The sequence below is a fragment of the Heliangelus exortis genome, chromosome 3 (assembly GCF_036169615.1).
Source record: "Heliangelus exortis chromosome 3, bHelExo1.hap1, whole genome shotgun sequence".
Taxonomy (NCBI): Eukaryota; Metazoa; Chordata; class Aves; order Apodiformes; family Trochilidae; genus Heliangelus; species Heliangelus exortis.
The window spans coordinates 98744013-98761072 of record NC_092424.1 but is presented as its reverse complement, the minus strand read 5'-3'; the positions used below and the strand labels follow the sequence as shown (position 1 = coordinate 98761072).

Sequence of the window (17060 nt, the reverse complement as noted above, 5' to 3'; positions counted from 1 at the left end):
TAAGGTACTTTGGCATCTGTTTTCTTATCTAACCTTTTAAGATTGTTATTAACAGTTTCCTGTTTATCCTGCACCTGAAATCTCTACTCACCTTGAAGAAGCTGATTGTTCAGTGGGAATACTCATTAGGAACTCCATCTTGCTCCATGTCAGCAATAGGGCAGTCACCCTTGAGGTTTTATTCCCATTTCTGGATTGAACTACTGCTTTGCCCCAACAAAATGTTGCTGAATCCTGGGATCTTTGGCTATCAGAACTTAATTCCTTAAAAGCTAAAGGTGGTGTGGTTTTCTTTTTTTTTTTTTTTTTTTTTCTTTCTTTTTTTCCTTCTGTTTCTTTTTTTAGGCCCATTTTAAGATTAAAACCTAGAGGTGTTTCAAGGGGTTTATGGTTAGCTCATGCTATACAAAATTACACACAGTGGGAAATCTGGGGACTTCTCTCTCTTGCTTCAGTAACTCTAGCAGCTTGCCCAGCAATCCTACAGTGATATGTTGCAAGGGTCATGGGTTTGGAACAGAGCCAGACAGTGGTGTTAGCAAGCAGAATTCCTTATGACTCCACTTTTTTTTTTTTCTGGGCTAATTTTTTTTTTTGGTACTTGTTCAGCACGGGCAGTAAAAGTAACATGTCTGAACCTGTTTTCTTGTCTATTCTGTTGGTTACCCACTTTCTTTTCCTCCAGTTCAGGGAAAGTGGGGAAGAAAGGTTTGCCTGTGCCCAGCAGCACTGCAGGTGTCTGTCCCTCTGAAAGAGTCCCAGCGGTGTGGGCGTGTTGGAAAGAAAAATCCCCAGTGACTTCACCCAGCTTGGCTTGTGGTGGTTACTCACAATGAGGTAATTTTTTTCTATTTTTTTCTTTTTTTTTTCCCCTTTTTATTTATTTATTTATTTTAGCTCTGCATGCTTAATGCTAGATCTGATTTTTTGCATATGAGTGAAACTGCAGCTTGTGACTGATTCAGGGAGTTTTCTCTGCAGAGTAGTTTTGGTGAGTAAACACAGATAAGAGGAAGCTGAGTTAATCCAATAACTCCTCCCTCAAGGGCAGGTGCAGCAATGTGGCTCAAGGTACAGAACAGAGGAAATGCCTTGTTGACACAGGTGATCAGAGCAAAGTGGCCAAAACTGATATAGTGATATTAGTTTGCAATGCAAAGCACCCTGCTTTCTCAAGGCTGCTATTTCCAGACCTCCACAGCTCTGTTCTTTCACCTCTCTTTGGTCAAGCATCCTGTTGTGGGTGACTTTTTAGCTCCTCTTCATGATCTCTCAGTAGCTGCATTGCTGCAGTGTAGCTTGGACTGTGCTGTGTTAACCTATGAGGATTATTAAAATAAACTCTGAGTCATATTGGAGCCATACGTGGGATAAGATGGTTATCAAGGTTTATTTTTTCATATAATTAGGTCTCTTAAACATTACCTCATTAGATATCTTCTGTGACTGTTGGAAAAGTCCTCAGGGGGCTAGCGGCTGTTTGTTTTCAAGAGAAGTTCACATGATAAATAGCACAGAGAACCTTGCCAATCTGTGAAGGGTTTTTTATTAATGACAATTAACCAGGCATTTTTCTTAAATCCTTGTTTCTCGTCCTGTATTCTCTCCAGCCTTTCCAATGCTATTACAGCTCTGGTATTCTATAACAAGTAAGAACATAACACTACAACTGTCTATTCACACATGGGAGACAGGGGAGCTACATTAAGAGCCCATCAGATAGGAAGTTAAGAGGCTGCTTAGGTTTGTATGGAGCCACTTCCAGGTTTGGCAAGCTGGGCTGGAGTTCCTTGGCCCAAATTGAACTCTTACTTCTGTCAGCACTGCTGGGTATGTAACGGCTCTAAGCAACTCCTTTAAATCGTGTCCTTGAATGTCTAGCACCGAGGATTTCAGACAAGGTCTGTCTTTTCCTCTGTGGGATTCCTTTACTTTCTCCATGCTTTGGGGGCTGCCTGGGATGTGAGTGCTGCCTTGCAGTAGTGTGAGGTTTCTGTGTTGCCTGTCCCCTGCTCTCCTTTGCTCACATGGCTGTCCGCTGGCTCACCTCCATTTGTCAGTGCCTCTATCTGATAAGACCAGTGCTGTTTAGATACGTTTTTGGGAGGTGTTGGAAAATATCCAAGGAGGCATAGTTTTTTATTTAGTCATCTTTTATTCTATCCTCAATCAGGAAATCTTGCTCTTGAAATTCTACTTCTCCAGTGATCACCACTGTTCTCACCTCCTCCTGTCTTTGCCCTCACTTCCCCTTCAAAAACAGGAATAACTGGCTTGCTGCTCCTCCTCAGAGCTCGTGGTCCACTGGGTGTGTGGGACACCACACTTGAAGTAGGAACTGCTTTTTGAGAAAAAAATAGGATGTTGCTGGTCCTCTGAGGCATACCTCTGCCTTTCTGCTTTCCACTGTTGAATTATCTCTAACTGCCACATGTTTTCAGTGAGGTGGTTAGATAGAGCTAGCTGCATAATCTGATCTCCCCAGTGATAGCTTCTATAGTCAGATGTGAAGTTTTTCCATGTCTTTCTTCATCTTTTTCCTCTTTGTATTCTCTGGTTTTGGGTTTTTTTGATGTTGTTTGGTTGGTTGTTTGCTAATACTGGGATATCTAGGAGGTATTTTTAGAAAGACTGGTGAATCCAGAATACTCACTAATTTTAGCACAAAATGCCTTTTTTAGTAGGAGTGCCTCTGTTTTTTTTTTCCTGCAAAGCTATGCCAAAGGTACATATATTATTCAATACCTGTCAGTGTTCTTCTCAATTCAAGAGTTTCGGCCTTGTAGTCATGGACAAGGAGGAAGTAGTATGTGGCCTGTGTGATCGTTCTTTTATCAGGAGCAATGAGTAGAGATCATGAGGCTGGGACTTTTTCTCTGTGTAATTTGATGGGCTGATCCGTGATTAATCTGCAAACAGGAAGAAAAAGGGGATAATGAGCAACAAACGTGAAATTCAGAATGCATAATTTGACTAGTCAAAGCTGCAGATTAGCTGTATTTTCAGATTCAGAGGCTATTTGGAAAGGTTAAAGCTAGGAGGAGTTCTGGAATAGGCTGCATCAGCAAACTGGTACATTATTTACTCTGGCAAGGTTTTCAGCAGTAGGGAAAGCTATTCCAGGTGTTAGTCTGGGCATGGTCAGCACTGGCTCAGAGTTTGTATAAAACACAGATTCAAGAGATTACTGGGCACAGAAACAGGCTTTAGGAGTTGTGAGGCACCTCACAGCATCAGCCCATTGGACTATTGGATCTGCTGAGACGTTCTGTTCTCCTCTCTGGAAAAGAGGAATTGGCCTGTGTTGTGGAATGACTAACAAATTGTCCCTGAGGACTGGCCAGTTAGGCAGGAAAATCTTATTTACCTTAAAAAAACATGACTTTTTTTAACGCATATTCAAGATGCTAATAATAAACTGTCAGTGGAGCTCTGCTGTCCACTCATAACTGTGGTCATCTCGTGTCCACAGTGTGACTGAGTGTTAGCATTTGTCATTTCACCCAAACTACTCATGCACTAAAACTAACAATCTGGCCATCACATCTCTCCTGGGAGGTTTGGACATGAATCATAGAAGAGGTTTTGGGTCTGTGCCATAAGTCATGGGAATTGTGGAAGGAAATTATTATATGCTAGATTTGTTTTATAGTAAACCACATACTGTCCTAGAATTAGGCCCCTGCTTTACATTCTCAGCAGCCAAGTCAAGGAATCCTAACTCAGATGAAATTCCTCTTTCAGCTGGAAAGTTTGGCTGTCCCAAACATAAGTTATGGCTTCTTGTTTACAGTTTCTTGTATTTCTCATATATTTTCTCTTTGAATTCAGGCTTTCTCTTTCACTTGAAAAACCTGCCTTGATTTCCTGAGTGTCTAGTCAGTACTTTGGATACTTGTTTCTCTTCTCTTTCCCATAGTTAAAGAAATTTGGTTGAGCATCTTCATGTTCTGGCCCATACATTTTTATTTTCTGCTGCAGTTCCACAGGGGAGGCAAGGGTTATGAACATCTCTCTGGAGATAGCAGATACCTGGGCTGGATGCCATTTAAGGCTGCCTTTTAGTGCACACTGCCCCAGGAGCTGAGGACATTCAGTACATCACATGTTTAAACCAGCAGAAGGACCAATGAACTTAGCTGCAGCAGAACATCATTTGTTATGTGACTGTACACTCTGAGTAAGTCACTCTGTACTGATTTCCAAACTGTAGTAAGTTCACTAGCGTGCCTTAAGGACATTCCCCCCATTCCTAAAAAAAACCCAAACCAAAACCAAAGAAAAACCAACAAACCAAAAACTCTGCAGAATGGAGAACAAAACTTCCAGGGAGATACTGGGTTAATTTTGCCAGAAATGTATTGTGTGCAGTATCTCAGGTAAGGTCTTCTTCAGGAAAGTAAAATGGTTTGTGGGAAGAACTCTTGAACTAACTTCATAGAATCGGCATGACATTATTTTGAAGAGCTTGTTTCATATATGAAAAATAATTAAAAGGATAATACAATTAAGCTGAAATTAACTAAGGCAGGATATATTAACCGCAGGAAGTGATGATATCTGGGGCTTAACAAAACCAACCTGTCATGCTCATCCAAATGGTATTTTGATATATGTACTGAGCTTAAAAGAACTAATATTCCATTTAAAAAGAATAAAAGATGCTATTTTGGAACTTACTCTTTTCTGAGGTACAGCTGAATCGTGAAACCAGGCTTTTCTGTACAGATATATGAGACAGAATTCATACTCCACCAAATGAGACCTTTACGCTTCCACCTGCATATTATGGCTCTAATAAACACGTTATCAGCTCATGAAAATGATGGCAAACAGGTGACTGGAGGATGTGATAACTCAGCAGCAAAGATTAACAGATTTTTCTCAGGGAAAAGCTACGAGAGATTCCTTTATTTAAAACAATTGCAGCATGTGAATCTACTGCACTTAAATCATTACTGGCAATTAGTATGTGTCAGAAAGGTTGCAGCTGGCTCCAATTACAGGTAGAGCTTTTAGAAGCTGAACTTAATTGTATGTGTGATAGTGAGAGGCTGAGCGATGCATACCAGCATAATGGTGCTCCCAGTGCAGAAAGGAGGCAAGATGTTATGAGCTGGGACCTGATTATTTTAACTAGGCCTAGTCCCTGCCTCCAGGGAAATAGGTATTGTAGGGGAAAATTGCTGGGAACATGACAATTCACCTTGCTGAGCTGCTTCAGGTGGTGGGGAGAGTTTAGGAACTATGCAACACTTCTTTGTCCCTCTGCAGTAGGTTTGCCCAATTTAAGGTTCTGCTAATCATATCCAACCTGGGCTGAATAATTCATCCAGCTCCCCGCTGCCTCAAAGTTCCTGCAGCTGTAGGCAGGGAGTGATTTGCAGACTGCCTGGGTTTTTTGATGGGACACTCCTTCTTGTGTCATATGTGAAAAACTCTTACCTTTTGTGATGGCAGCATTTTGCACTCTGGTATAAGGACTTTTGGCCTTAATAGCTGTGTGCTTGGTATGCTGCTTCTCTATTCATGTTACTAGGATCTCAGCTGTGTGTTGGTCTGTGGCCATGCATCTTCACCCTGGTCATGGATCAAGGACACATTTTTGTCATTCCAGTTCTCTCTATGGTTGCATTAATGTGTTTCTTGTCACATGTCAAAATATTTTGAATAGAAGACTAAGATGTGTCTGATCATATGTTAGGAATGGGGATCACAGTATGTTGACTGTCCTTTCATACATCCATAGGAGGCAATGTGGTCCAACTTGCCACTTTATTTCAGTGTTCCAGTTATATCTGCAATTACTACCTCCTTCTGAGCTGTGTTGCTTTTATGATTCCTGTGCCCTGTTGCAGAAGACTTAAAACATGGAGGATAAGTATTCATATTTCCATTTTAGGATTCATGCATCAACGCTGCAAATAAACCTTGTGTGTGTCCCTGTGTCAAGATGATGCCCTCAGGTGGAGCCCAAGCTTATTGCTGGCTTGTGGAGGGGCCTGAATACATTTACTGGGAGAAGGGAGAGGGTGGAAAGTGCGTTACCTTTTTGTGCCTTTCCTTTCCTTTCTTGTATATCCACTGGAGGAGAGACATGAAACCTTTGTGATCCTCATACCACTGAGTCTTTGTCTTTTTCTTATAGAAAATTGTATCCAGATTACTGCATTTTGAAATATTTTGTTGGTCAATTTCAACTGTGTGTTACTACTTGCTGAACTGACACGTGAGCTGTGGTATGACTGTATCTCCTTATTCATTAACCAGCAAATAGCACTTGTGTGGGCAGAAGGCATTCTGCAGTGTGCTTGTACTTGGGCTGATGCATGGAGCGCAAGCATCCTATTGATTCTTTGTATTGCTCATAAACCCATGTTTGATCAGCAGGACATCTACCATGAAACTCATTAGAGCTGCTATTTTGGGATAGCAGGGTGATGTTTCATATAACATGTGCTAATGTGAAAAGGATGCCATGCTTGTAAAACTAAACTGAAACTTTGTTGGAGAAGCATTAAGCATTCTAGCAGTGCACACAAACCAACTTTCAATTAATTCCACCAAAGTCTTTCCTCTTATAGCTTTCTTACTTACATCCAGGTTCCACAAATGCTGCTATAATTTTGATAACCCATTTTAAATCCCTAGCTCTTTCCCTGGGATTTTGATATAGTAATAGAAATAAAGTAACAACTAGGACCTGGGAGAAGAGTCTGGGATTCTAAACTCTTCCTATGTTAATGTAATTTCTTTCTGTCAGCATTAAGAGAGGTGCTTGCTGCTGCAAGCAAGTCAGCAAGGGCAGTTCTTTGGAAGTAGTGTTAGTTTGTTATGGGAGGCCTTTACTGTCTCTATTTGTGTGATTTGTTCAAAAGCACCACACTCATTTTTGACACAAATATGTGCTGCCTCTGCAATCTGTTTTAAGTCCAGCAGTTAATGATCTATTCTTCCCCATTTATTACAGTTCAAAGTGCCCACAGTGCTGAGGGCTTGTGGCTCAGGTTCCTACACATCACCACATTGCAAATTCATAATGCAATGGCTCCAGCATCACCTGAACTTCGTTGTGCACTGTTTGTCACTGTCAGTTTCTGAGCACAGAAGTGCCAACACAGGAGACAGAAGTCCAAAAGAAACTTTGAACATACTGAAAAAACACTTGCTACATCTATCTCCCATATTTGCATTGGTGTCTCAAGATAAAGGCCTTCTATATGTGTGAGTGGGATGCCAAGTTTGGGGCACTTAAGGCCATGCAGCTCAGTGAAAGGGGTGGGAGTGTTTGGAGGTGAGCTATATTAACAATTATTGATGCTAAATCTAGTATTATTTTCTACTCAACTTTGCAGAGAAAGCTGAACTTCAGCAGTACTGGGTCCAGCTAGAGCTGCAGCAAATGGGAAAGATAAAGAGCAGTGCTCATTGGGCATGCATAGCTTCTCACAGATGCTCTGGAGGCCACCAGATGGTTAGGTCATGGCAGGGAAGTCTGGGATATTGTACAGCATGGCATGAAACAGCCATAGGAGTAGCTATATAGAGAGGTCTAGTGTTATATAGGAACTGCAGTTATGTAAAATTACCTGCAAGTTCTTCAACGAAAAACACTCTCTAAATGTAAATAAGAATTATTATTATTGCCTTCAATTACAATCCATTTATGGTGTTAGAGAATGTAGATCAGCAACAAGAGAGCTTTTCTTCCCTTCAGCAATCCTAGCTCTGTGAAGTTGCTCCCAGCTCCAGAGACTCAAAGATCCTTACATGGCTCTTCTTTCTCTCCCTCGCCCACTCCCAATTGAGACTGTCTAAAATGACTTTATTTCTAAGAGTTTAGCTTGTGCATGAAAAGAAAAGGCTTTAATACATGACTTGGTTGAGCTGCAATCCTTTTTGAACAATGAGAGCTCTGATGTCAGGGCCCAAGGATCCTGGCATCCTGGGAACAACGCTGGCTATTGCAGAACTTAAGATGAATATAGGGAGTCAGCAATACCTGAGGGCACTTTATTTTTGTTGCCACTGAAGATAGCAGCAACTGAACTGATTTTTACTTTCAAAGAAACCTCATTATATTATTGTTTTAATAACCCACTTTGTTGTCTACCTCCGTGCCTCAAGCTGTGGTAGCATGGAGTTCCCTAACTGCCCAGGTGGCGTTTTGAAAGCCATGGGATATGTCTTTCTTCCTCAAAAATCTGTCTAGTGAAAAAGCAGTTTCTTATTTTCACAGGTTTGTTGTCTCCCTGTGTGGGAGGCAGTCCCTATTTTGTTTCCTCGACTGCCATTCTTATCCCCCATATTTCCTTTACAATGTCTTCTCTGTGTTTGGGTATCAATAGCTGGGCTTCACTCTCCTCAGGGCTCTGACTGGTGGGGATTTGCCTTAACAGCCAGTCCTTTCGAAGCAGGGCTTTTTCTAAGACCTCTCACTCCCTTGGGAGAAGCTGTCAGCCCACACAGCTTGCCCTGAACAAGGGAATACTTGAAGGTTTTACTTAACTCACCTTCACATTTTTTTTTCACAGATTAGTATTTTTTTAAACCCTGTTATGTTGTTTTAATTGAGTCTTGCCACCAAAACAAATGAACATTGTGTCACCACATCTCAGTTCCTTTCATACTGCCACAGCTAAGAGAGTTTGAAGGTGGTGCTACCTGCAGAAATGTTGAAGCCAATGCTATGTATAATCGTGATGGATTACATTCAAGCTACTCTGTACATAAATCTGGTCACACCAGAACAAGAACTGTGGAAAGTATATATCATTAATGTATACTCATTACATTCCTCCTTTCACAGGCTCCAAGGCTGTCAGGCTGTCAGGGGGGTGGGGAACTTTGAGTAATGAGGAGTTAGATTTTAACATTTTATTAGAAATCATTGCAGTTCTTCATCAAAAGAGGGGTACACTTTAAAAAAATAGTACTTCTGTGACGTACAATGGCTGCTAGACAGTAATGAGTTCTACATTTGTTGTCTTTTTATTGGTTGCAAAGAAGCTTTTCTCATTTTGTAACTTTATTGAAAAAGGCATCATTTAAAAAAAGCACCTTGCAAACTCTGTTTAAAATTTATAGTGCAGCTTTCTACTCTCTTTGAAAACAAAGACAAATTTCCTACTGATTTTTATCAGAAGCAGTATAAAGGCTTAAAAAGAGAAGTAATGTTCTTTCTACTTCATGTGGAAATGTGTCATTTGGTTTCTCCCTGGATAGTATTGGCTATATCTTTACATGCATACAACAAGGGCTGAATTTGGCCCTGCAATTAATATTTTGTGTATTCAATTTGCAGAACCTCTACTCAAAATGAAGGCCCAATTGGCCCACAAAGTGGGAAGGATGAATGTAGAGCAGGCAGCCACACTAAGTAGGATGTTTCTCTCCATGACCAGGAAGTGGCCAGACCAGGAAATCTGTATTCAGGGTGACACTTTTGAGCTTCAATGCCTACTATGGGAACTTGCATCTCTCATACTACTTATCTTTCAGAGATACTGATCTTACTGATCTGTCAGTACCCCTAAAATTACTTCTGTTTTTTTTTTTTTTTTTTTTTTTTTCAGAGTAGTAAGTGTGGATTCAGTCATCTAAATTAAGTCACAGATTTGAAACTTTTGTTGAGGAGCTTGGCTGGTTCAGGAGGAGGATGCTGTGTTACATCAAGTATTTTTTGGAGAAAATTTTAACAGCCAGCTCAAAAGGGGGGAATTTCCTTTTGAGGTAGAACGAGCAGGCAGGTCTGCTGCTGATCACCAAGTCTGTGGCTTATTTAACTGTTGCTTTTTTTTTTTTTTTGCTTTTTTTTTTCTTTTCTTCATGTGTGCTGAAGGCCTTAGCTGGTGATAGGGCTGCCAGGCTCCATTGCCAGCAGCGTTCTGGTGGCTCTAGGGCTTATATCTGACTTCCTACAGCTGCAAACACTGCCAGCACTTAGATTTCACAATGTTTGGGACACAGCCACTGGGATGAAGGAGGGCAGCTTCTAACTGAATTTAGTCAGTGAGAGAGGCTATAAGGAATGGTGGCTTTTTGCAGAAGGGAAAGCTGCTGTGGTGGGTAGACCTTGGCTGGATGCCATGTGCTCACCAAGTCACTCTGTCATTCCCCTTCTCAGAGAGAGAGACAGGTGAGAAAATAAGATAGAAAAACCTTGTGGGCAGTTTATTAAAGTAAAAGCAAAAGCTATGCATGGAAGCAAAGGGAAACAAAATATTTATCCTCTAGTTCCCATAAACAGGAGATGCCCAGATCTTTGTTCAGTTTGGGTCAGCTGTCCTGGTTCTTAATCCTACCAAGATTTTGCCCAGCCCCCAGCCTAATGGTGAGGGGGAATGTTGGATAGACAGCCTCTGATGCTGTGTGAGCACTGTTCAGCAGTAGCCAAAATACTGGTGTGTTATCAACATCTTTCTACCAATACAAAGCACAGCACCATGAGGGCTGCTACGGGGAAAATTTAACTCTATCTAAGCCAGACCCAATACAGCTGCTTACTGAAGGACAGGTACCCTCTGCCTTTACAAGGCCCACTGCCCTTGCTGAGACTGTTGTTGGTTTCTTATGCCCTGAATTTTTTTTTCCCCAGTTCTAGATGTTTTTTTTTACTTTGTGTCTCCCACTTGGGTGTGATTTGGCATGGTGATTCATGTCTCTTCTGACTGAATTCTTGCAATGGAGGATGACAATGGAGGCAAGCTGGAGATTCAGCTTGTGCAAATATTACACCTTGGTATCCTTGGGAAGATGAGCCACTGCCACCCCAAGCCTTGACGTTCCTCCTAGCTCCCAGGCTATTGGCTGTGGCCTATGGTCTCATCAGAACCATGTGTTGGTTGCTACCATTCTTCATTTGCTACAGCCAAGTCTTCAAGGCCAGGTCCTGCTCATGAAAGCTCCTGTTTAGTCACCTTTGTCCTGTGATTCATACACCTATATTGGCATGCAATTATGTTCCTGCCTCTGAGCTCAGTCCTGGCTTGCCAGGCAGCATGCTGTTGTTATGTTAATAGTAAATGTTGGGCCCCTCTGTGTTGCCTATTGTTCTGCTGAGGTTTGGTTTTGAGAAATGTTAGCCAGCTCCCATTTAAAGGGCACTTTGGGAGTGGAGAGAAAGTTTTATAGGCACACATCTCCATGTATAGATACAAATGATATTTGCATAATAATAATAAACATGGAAAATTCTAGCACATTGATAAGATTCAGCTTTTAATACTGTTATGATTCTTGAGACTCAAGATTTGTCTCCCATCAAGAAGAGGTATTTTCACTGCTGAGAGGTTCAGGGGCTGCTTTTTGGTGTGAGCACTCTCTTGGTGATTCACTTCTGTGGGCTCTTAAGTAGTCAGTTTGCTCAAGGTGTTGCAGCTGTTTTTATCCTTGAGAGTAACACACAGGTCAGGGCTGATACAGACAACAAAACAAACACTGTTTAAAACACCCCTTCAGTTCTGAAAACCGATGTTGTTAATAGTCATTGATCTTCACTGTCTGCTTGCAAACTTGGCATTGTGCTTCAGAGGTAGGCTGTGGGTATTTGCAGTTTTAACTAACATGCAGCTGTGCTGTGGGATGCATATGGGGCTATCACTAGGATTGGAATTACTGAACTGTGTTATAATCTAACCCAGGATCTCACCTGAGATTTCCCAGCCAGCACAGGACTCCCTCAGGTGAGGTAGGTGTTGAAGCTCAAGTTAGCAGTCACAGAAAGCAGGAAGAATTTGAAACTGGGGTCAGAGTTGGTGACATGACCATCTCTAATGATGATATGTCAGGGATTTCCTGACTTTTAGTACTACTTTTTTTAAAGGTGGGCTTAGATATGAAGATTATTTCTGGGTTTTTCTGATTCCTTGTGGTAATTGTATTCAACTCAATTCTACAAGGGTGAATTGGCATTGGAGAACCCAGCCAGAAGAGAAATGTAAGTATTGTTAGGCAAATACACATCATATTTCAAGACCATGTGTGAAAATTAAGCCCTACTGAAATATGAGGGCTGCACCCTCACAGAGCTTCTGCCATATCCCATCAAATGGACAATGCTGTATCCTCTAGTACTGGGGAGGAAAAAAAAATCCTCTTCTTGTGCACTCCAGTTAAACTACATCTGTGAGACAGATTGTATTTATTATGTGCATATTGGAAAAATAAGGTAAAGAAAGGGAAAGAGGATATAAACATAAAAAATAATTAACATACCTTTTTTCTCAATGCAGCATGGTATATGTAGCACTGTCAGGTTAATTGGTAGTGGACTGTATGACTCAAGGCTTAAATCCTTAAGTTCCAAGACAGGAGAGTTTCTTTTGAACTTACTCAGTAACAGAGACTTAATTTTGGATGCATTTGAAGTTGATTTCAGATCTTGCAATAAAAACATATATGATATGGTGAGCATCTGTTTTGTGATATGCCCCTGGGTACCTCATTCTGTGGCATAAGTTGATAACGGGCTGAGTCAGCACACATGGTGCTTGTTCCAAAGTCAGACAGGTATGCAAGGATGTGAGTGAAGCTTAAGTGTGGAAAAGCTGAGGTTTTCTCATAGGCATTAACAAATCCCTTGAAGCCTCTCCCTTTCTAATTTTAGTGATAGAGATGGTGCTTTTGTAGGAATTTATAATTGCTGTTGATTTCTTTACTCAGAACTTGTGTGACTTGTTTAAACAGTATTGCAGTGCTGGAGTTCTTTTGCAACATCCTAGGAGGACACTAAAGCAATTTAAGATAGAGTAGGCCTGACCCTGGGGCAGTTGAACTATGGGTTCACAGAGTCTTATTCCCTTGTTCTTTCTGCAACCCAAGGACAGCAATCATGTTTTGCACCTGGAATATTAGTTTGTCCAAAGGTCAAGTTGCCCCCAAATATTGCTTTCCTTCTTCATGCCTTTGTATGACTCTGAAAGGATCTACAGGGGTTATGCACATCTCCTCTCTTAAAAGATGCCTTTGTTTTTCCTGTCACTGATATAAATGCTTCTCTGTGGATCCTGGAATATAGGAAAGGATTGTATTGCTTGAACTGGAACATCTATATACTTCCCTTGCAGCATGCTAGCTTAAGGATAACATGATGTTAATTGCCTCTTGTTATAATATCCTTGTGGAAAAAAGCTGGTGTATTTCTGTACACTGGCAGAAAGTCAGTGCAATTTTAATCCCCTGGTCTGCACTGTCAGCTTGCCCTTGAGCCAGTTGGTTGGTCTCTGTGTAACTCAATTTCTTATGAGTGCAACTGAAATAAGGACACTTCCCTATTGTCTTTGTATGCTGGGGTGAGAAGTGCATTATAGACTATAAAATACTTGAAGTCTGCAATGGTCAAGCCATATAGACCATTAAGGTAGATGTTAAAATACCTGAATAAGCAATCTGGCCAGAAGAGCTTGGGTTCTCCATGAATTATTGTAGCCATTGTTTTGCCTTCCTGTGCCAGCATGCCCTGTATGTTACTGGTAATCAACTTTCCCTTCCTGAAAGAATTAGTTGAAGGAGTACTGCTTTACTCCTTCTCACACAATGCAGGTTGGTTTAAATCTTTGGGAATGCTCATCACAGACAGTAAGCTTTGAGATGATGCTAATGCCAGGTAAGGGACCCACTAGCCAGAGGATCCGGCCAGTATCTGGGCATTGAAGATGGTCAAGGCTTCTATACTGTTCTAGATCAACACACTTCATTACAGTTCTCTCCATACTGCATCTTGTGTAAGATCTGTCCTGTTAAATCAGTTGAATTATTTAAATAAATTATTTTTATTAATTTATTATATGAAAAATTTTAGAGCAAATTCCTTTGATGTGTGATATCCTAATCACATCCACAGGGCATTAGCAGGCACAAGGCACATCTGAGTGTCTCTAATTCCCTAGTGGTGTGATTATATCTCATAATATTCACAACCCCCTGGAGCTTCTTTACTGGTATAAATAAATCAATTATTTAAGTCAAATACTTTGATCATTAGAAGCTGCCAGTGTGTGCTTGAATGCCTGAGCTGTGCAATTCACCAGGAATGATCTTGCCTCTCAAAATGCTGAGCAGCCGAGCTGAGTGCTACCAGCACTTCATTTCAATCTGCTTTATAAATTAGATTAGAAGTCAGTTTCCAATACTTCATCCTGGATAGCAAGGAAGGGAGAACTTTACAGGGATGGAATTATGAGTTATTGCTGCCAACAGATTCTTTTATCATTTAACACTGCTGTCATAGGTTAAATATGAGCTACTGTTCATATTAACTAATAGCTATTATGCTGAAAACTGACACAAGGATTCAAGCTAATGCACCATGAACCTGGTTCACACACACTGCATCATATTAACTATTATTTGCACATATGGATGGAAAGGAGTTTTGAGTCACTTGGGATATATGGCAAATTAGCATTTTATATCATATTAATGAAGTGCTAATTGCTCCTTGCAACCTTTTTTTGTGCAAATTGAATGGGTCCTATTTGCATTGTCATGTAACTGCTGTATTACCTTGCAGCACTTTCATTAGAGTGAGGCAGCACAGAGTTCATCAAGGAAAGACAGTAGTAATTGTGAGATAATTAGTTATGAAACTAATATTGTTTAAAGTAAAGCAGAAATACTGCAGTTGACTCTGGTTTAGCTTGGGAATATTTTTTATTAATAGGTTTAATAAAATATCTTTCATTTTGCATATATTAAACTGACGTCTTTACAAATACAGCTCCCTGCTCCAATATTTTTTGGTTCCTTTTTGTCAGAATGTTTTGCCAGAGTGAAAAAAGAAATGTAGCAAAAGAAAATTAATAAGGGAGTAGTTGGCCATTTACCTCTAAAACAAATCACAAGTTTGGAAATTTTTTAAATTGTGAAATAGGAAAAGATCTCTAAAGATATTGAATTTACAGGTGTCCATGAGTGTGAGCAAACTGCAGCAAAGTCTGTAAAGCAATTTAAGAAATGTTGAAGATATTGCAGTCTTAATAATTTGCAGAACCTTATTAACTATCACAGATAAAATTCTCACCAAGAGTAAAATGTAGTGATATTTTCAGCCAGGGCAGGTATGCTGGGGAAGAGGAAAGAGGGTGAAAAAAATGATGTGAAAAAAAAAAAAAAGTAATTTCACGGTAACTCAGGGATGTTTCCATGATTGTGGAGGAAGCGTGATTAATTTCTGAAGCCTCTCTGGGGAAAGAACCCAGACAAAATGACATAAATCTACATTAGAGGATTTAAATGCTTTTTCCAAGAAAAAAGTGAGCTGAACTTTAGGTAGCACAGCCATTTGCCAGTCAATTCATCCAGATTTAGGGCCTGCACCTTTTCTTTTTCAATGAAGTATTTGATACGGACAGATTGCAAGTTACAGCCAAAGGCGGTGTGACAGCTTTATTGCTGTTGCATGGGCAACATGTTGTCTTCAATTGGGAAATAGGCTGTGGACCTACAGAAAGGTATGTGTGAAGAAATGCTTTCAGATATTTGTAATATTAAAGCAAAGTTTGTTAATACAGGTTGACTAGTATTTTTATTTTCTCTCTTTTTCCTGTATATGCCAATGTTCCTGTGTAAATGTAGGCCTATGTATTTATCAAAATGGTCATCTCTGCTTGAGAGAAAACTGAGTGAAGAAACTGCATAATATAGCCTGTCACAGAATGTGTTCTCAAGTGTCTGCAGGGGAGGGGAATTAGGACTCACACCTCAAATAGACATCCTGAATGCTCTATCCAGCTGTACAAACAATTGCAGAGGTCGTTGTCCCAGGTAGGCATGAAGCAATGCAGCAAGTAAAGGTGTTCTTGCTGACTTAGACTGAAGAGTGTTTCCAAACAAGCACAAGCATATTTTTCAGACCTGAAGTATAGATAGAAGCATTTGCAAATTGCTTTGTTTTGCCCTGTACGTGATCCTGGCTTACCTGATGTAAAAAATGTGGATCATCTGGATTTCAGCTGTATTCTGTCTACTCAGGGGCCAAACCAGAAATACTTGATCATGGTGCTATTTGCATCTGATTTCTTGTGAACCAAAGGGATCATATAGGTGAGCAGGACAAAACTTTTGTGACATCTGCTTTTTGCCTTATTTAAATGCTTTCTACCCTGTCTACACAAGCTTTGACTTGCTGAAGTCTCCAATGAGAAATTTATTTTTTTTTTCTTCTTTCTTAAAATACTTTGTAGCTCTTGTTAGTGCATTCTGGGAGAATTTTATAGATGGTTGTGAGAACACAAATATTATTTCATTGGTAAAGTTTGAATGCATCAGCAAAGGCTTACCTGACAGCAGTGCACTGGTGCTTGCTGCATAGTGTGCGTCAGAGCTGAGGTTTTAATGGGCTTGTTAGTTATCACAGTAAATGTGGACCCTGCAGGGAATTATTTACTGTGTGTGAGAAGATGAGGAGGTCCTGGGTGTGGACAGGAGAAAAGGCCGATGTGGCAACCTCAAGAATTTAATGGGTTTATGTTAAACAGCTGCAGTAACATTAGGAGGTTATCACGAGGCTGAGGAGATCCAAGAGCAAATCTCTGGTGGTAGTGAGACAGAGGACTCTGATGCACAAATATTCTCCCCTGCTGGCAGGTAGGGCTGCATTGGTGTGTTCCTCTGCTGGTCCAAGTGAGCCTGGGAGAGGAGCTGAGCAAAAAAGAGAACTTTTGGTAAATGAGGAAGGCTGCTTCTTGCTTCACAAGCCACTTCCTCTGTTACATGCTCTTTTCCAGGCATTGCTGTCGGAGTCCTTGCTGAGCTCTGGAGGCTGACACTGGGCTATGCAGCTTTTAAGCAGTAGTTAAGAGTGTAGCTTAAGCTCTATGATGACTTTTAAGCTGCCAAAAGTCGCTACCTCGCGGCACAGTGTTTGGTGGCCTGTGAGAAATGAATTGAACTTCCCTTAGATTCCCTGCAGTTACTTTACCTGGATGAAAAGGCATCCCAGATTTCCAAAACTGGCATAGTTTTTTGCTGTGCCAACAGAAATAAAGGGCTCTGAATGAGCGTGAAGCAAAGCCAGCGAGTGTGTGCGGGTGGGGGGACTGCAAATCAGGCTTAGAGAC

General features: G+C 40.7%; 1 long non-coding RNA gene across 2 annotated transcripts in view; it reads left to right on the top strand.

The window, feature by feature from the left end:
• LOC139795184 (uncharacterized) overlaps window positions 1-17060 on the top strand; it is a 126361-nt gene that overhangs the window by 83950 nt on the left and 25351 nt on the right. For both annotated transcript variants that reach the window (XR_011725411.1, XR_011725412.1), the window contains one exon: window positions 686-837. This is a non-coding gene — a long non-coding RNA (uncharacterized lncRNA). The remainder of the gene's footprint in view (window positions 1-685; window positions 838-17060) is intronic.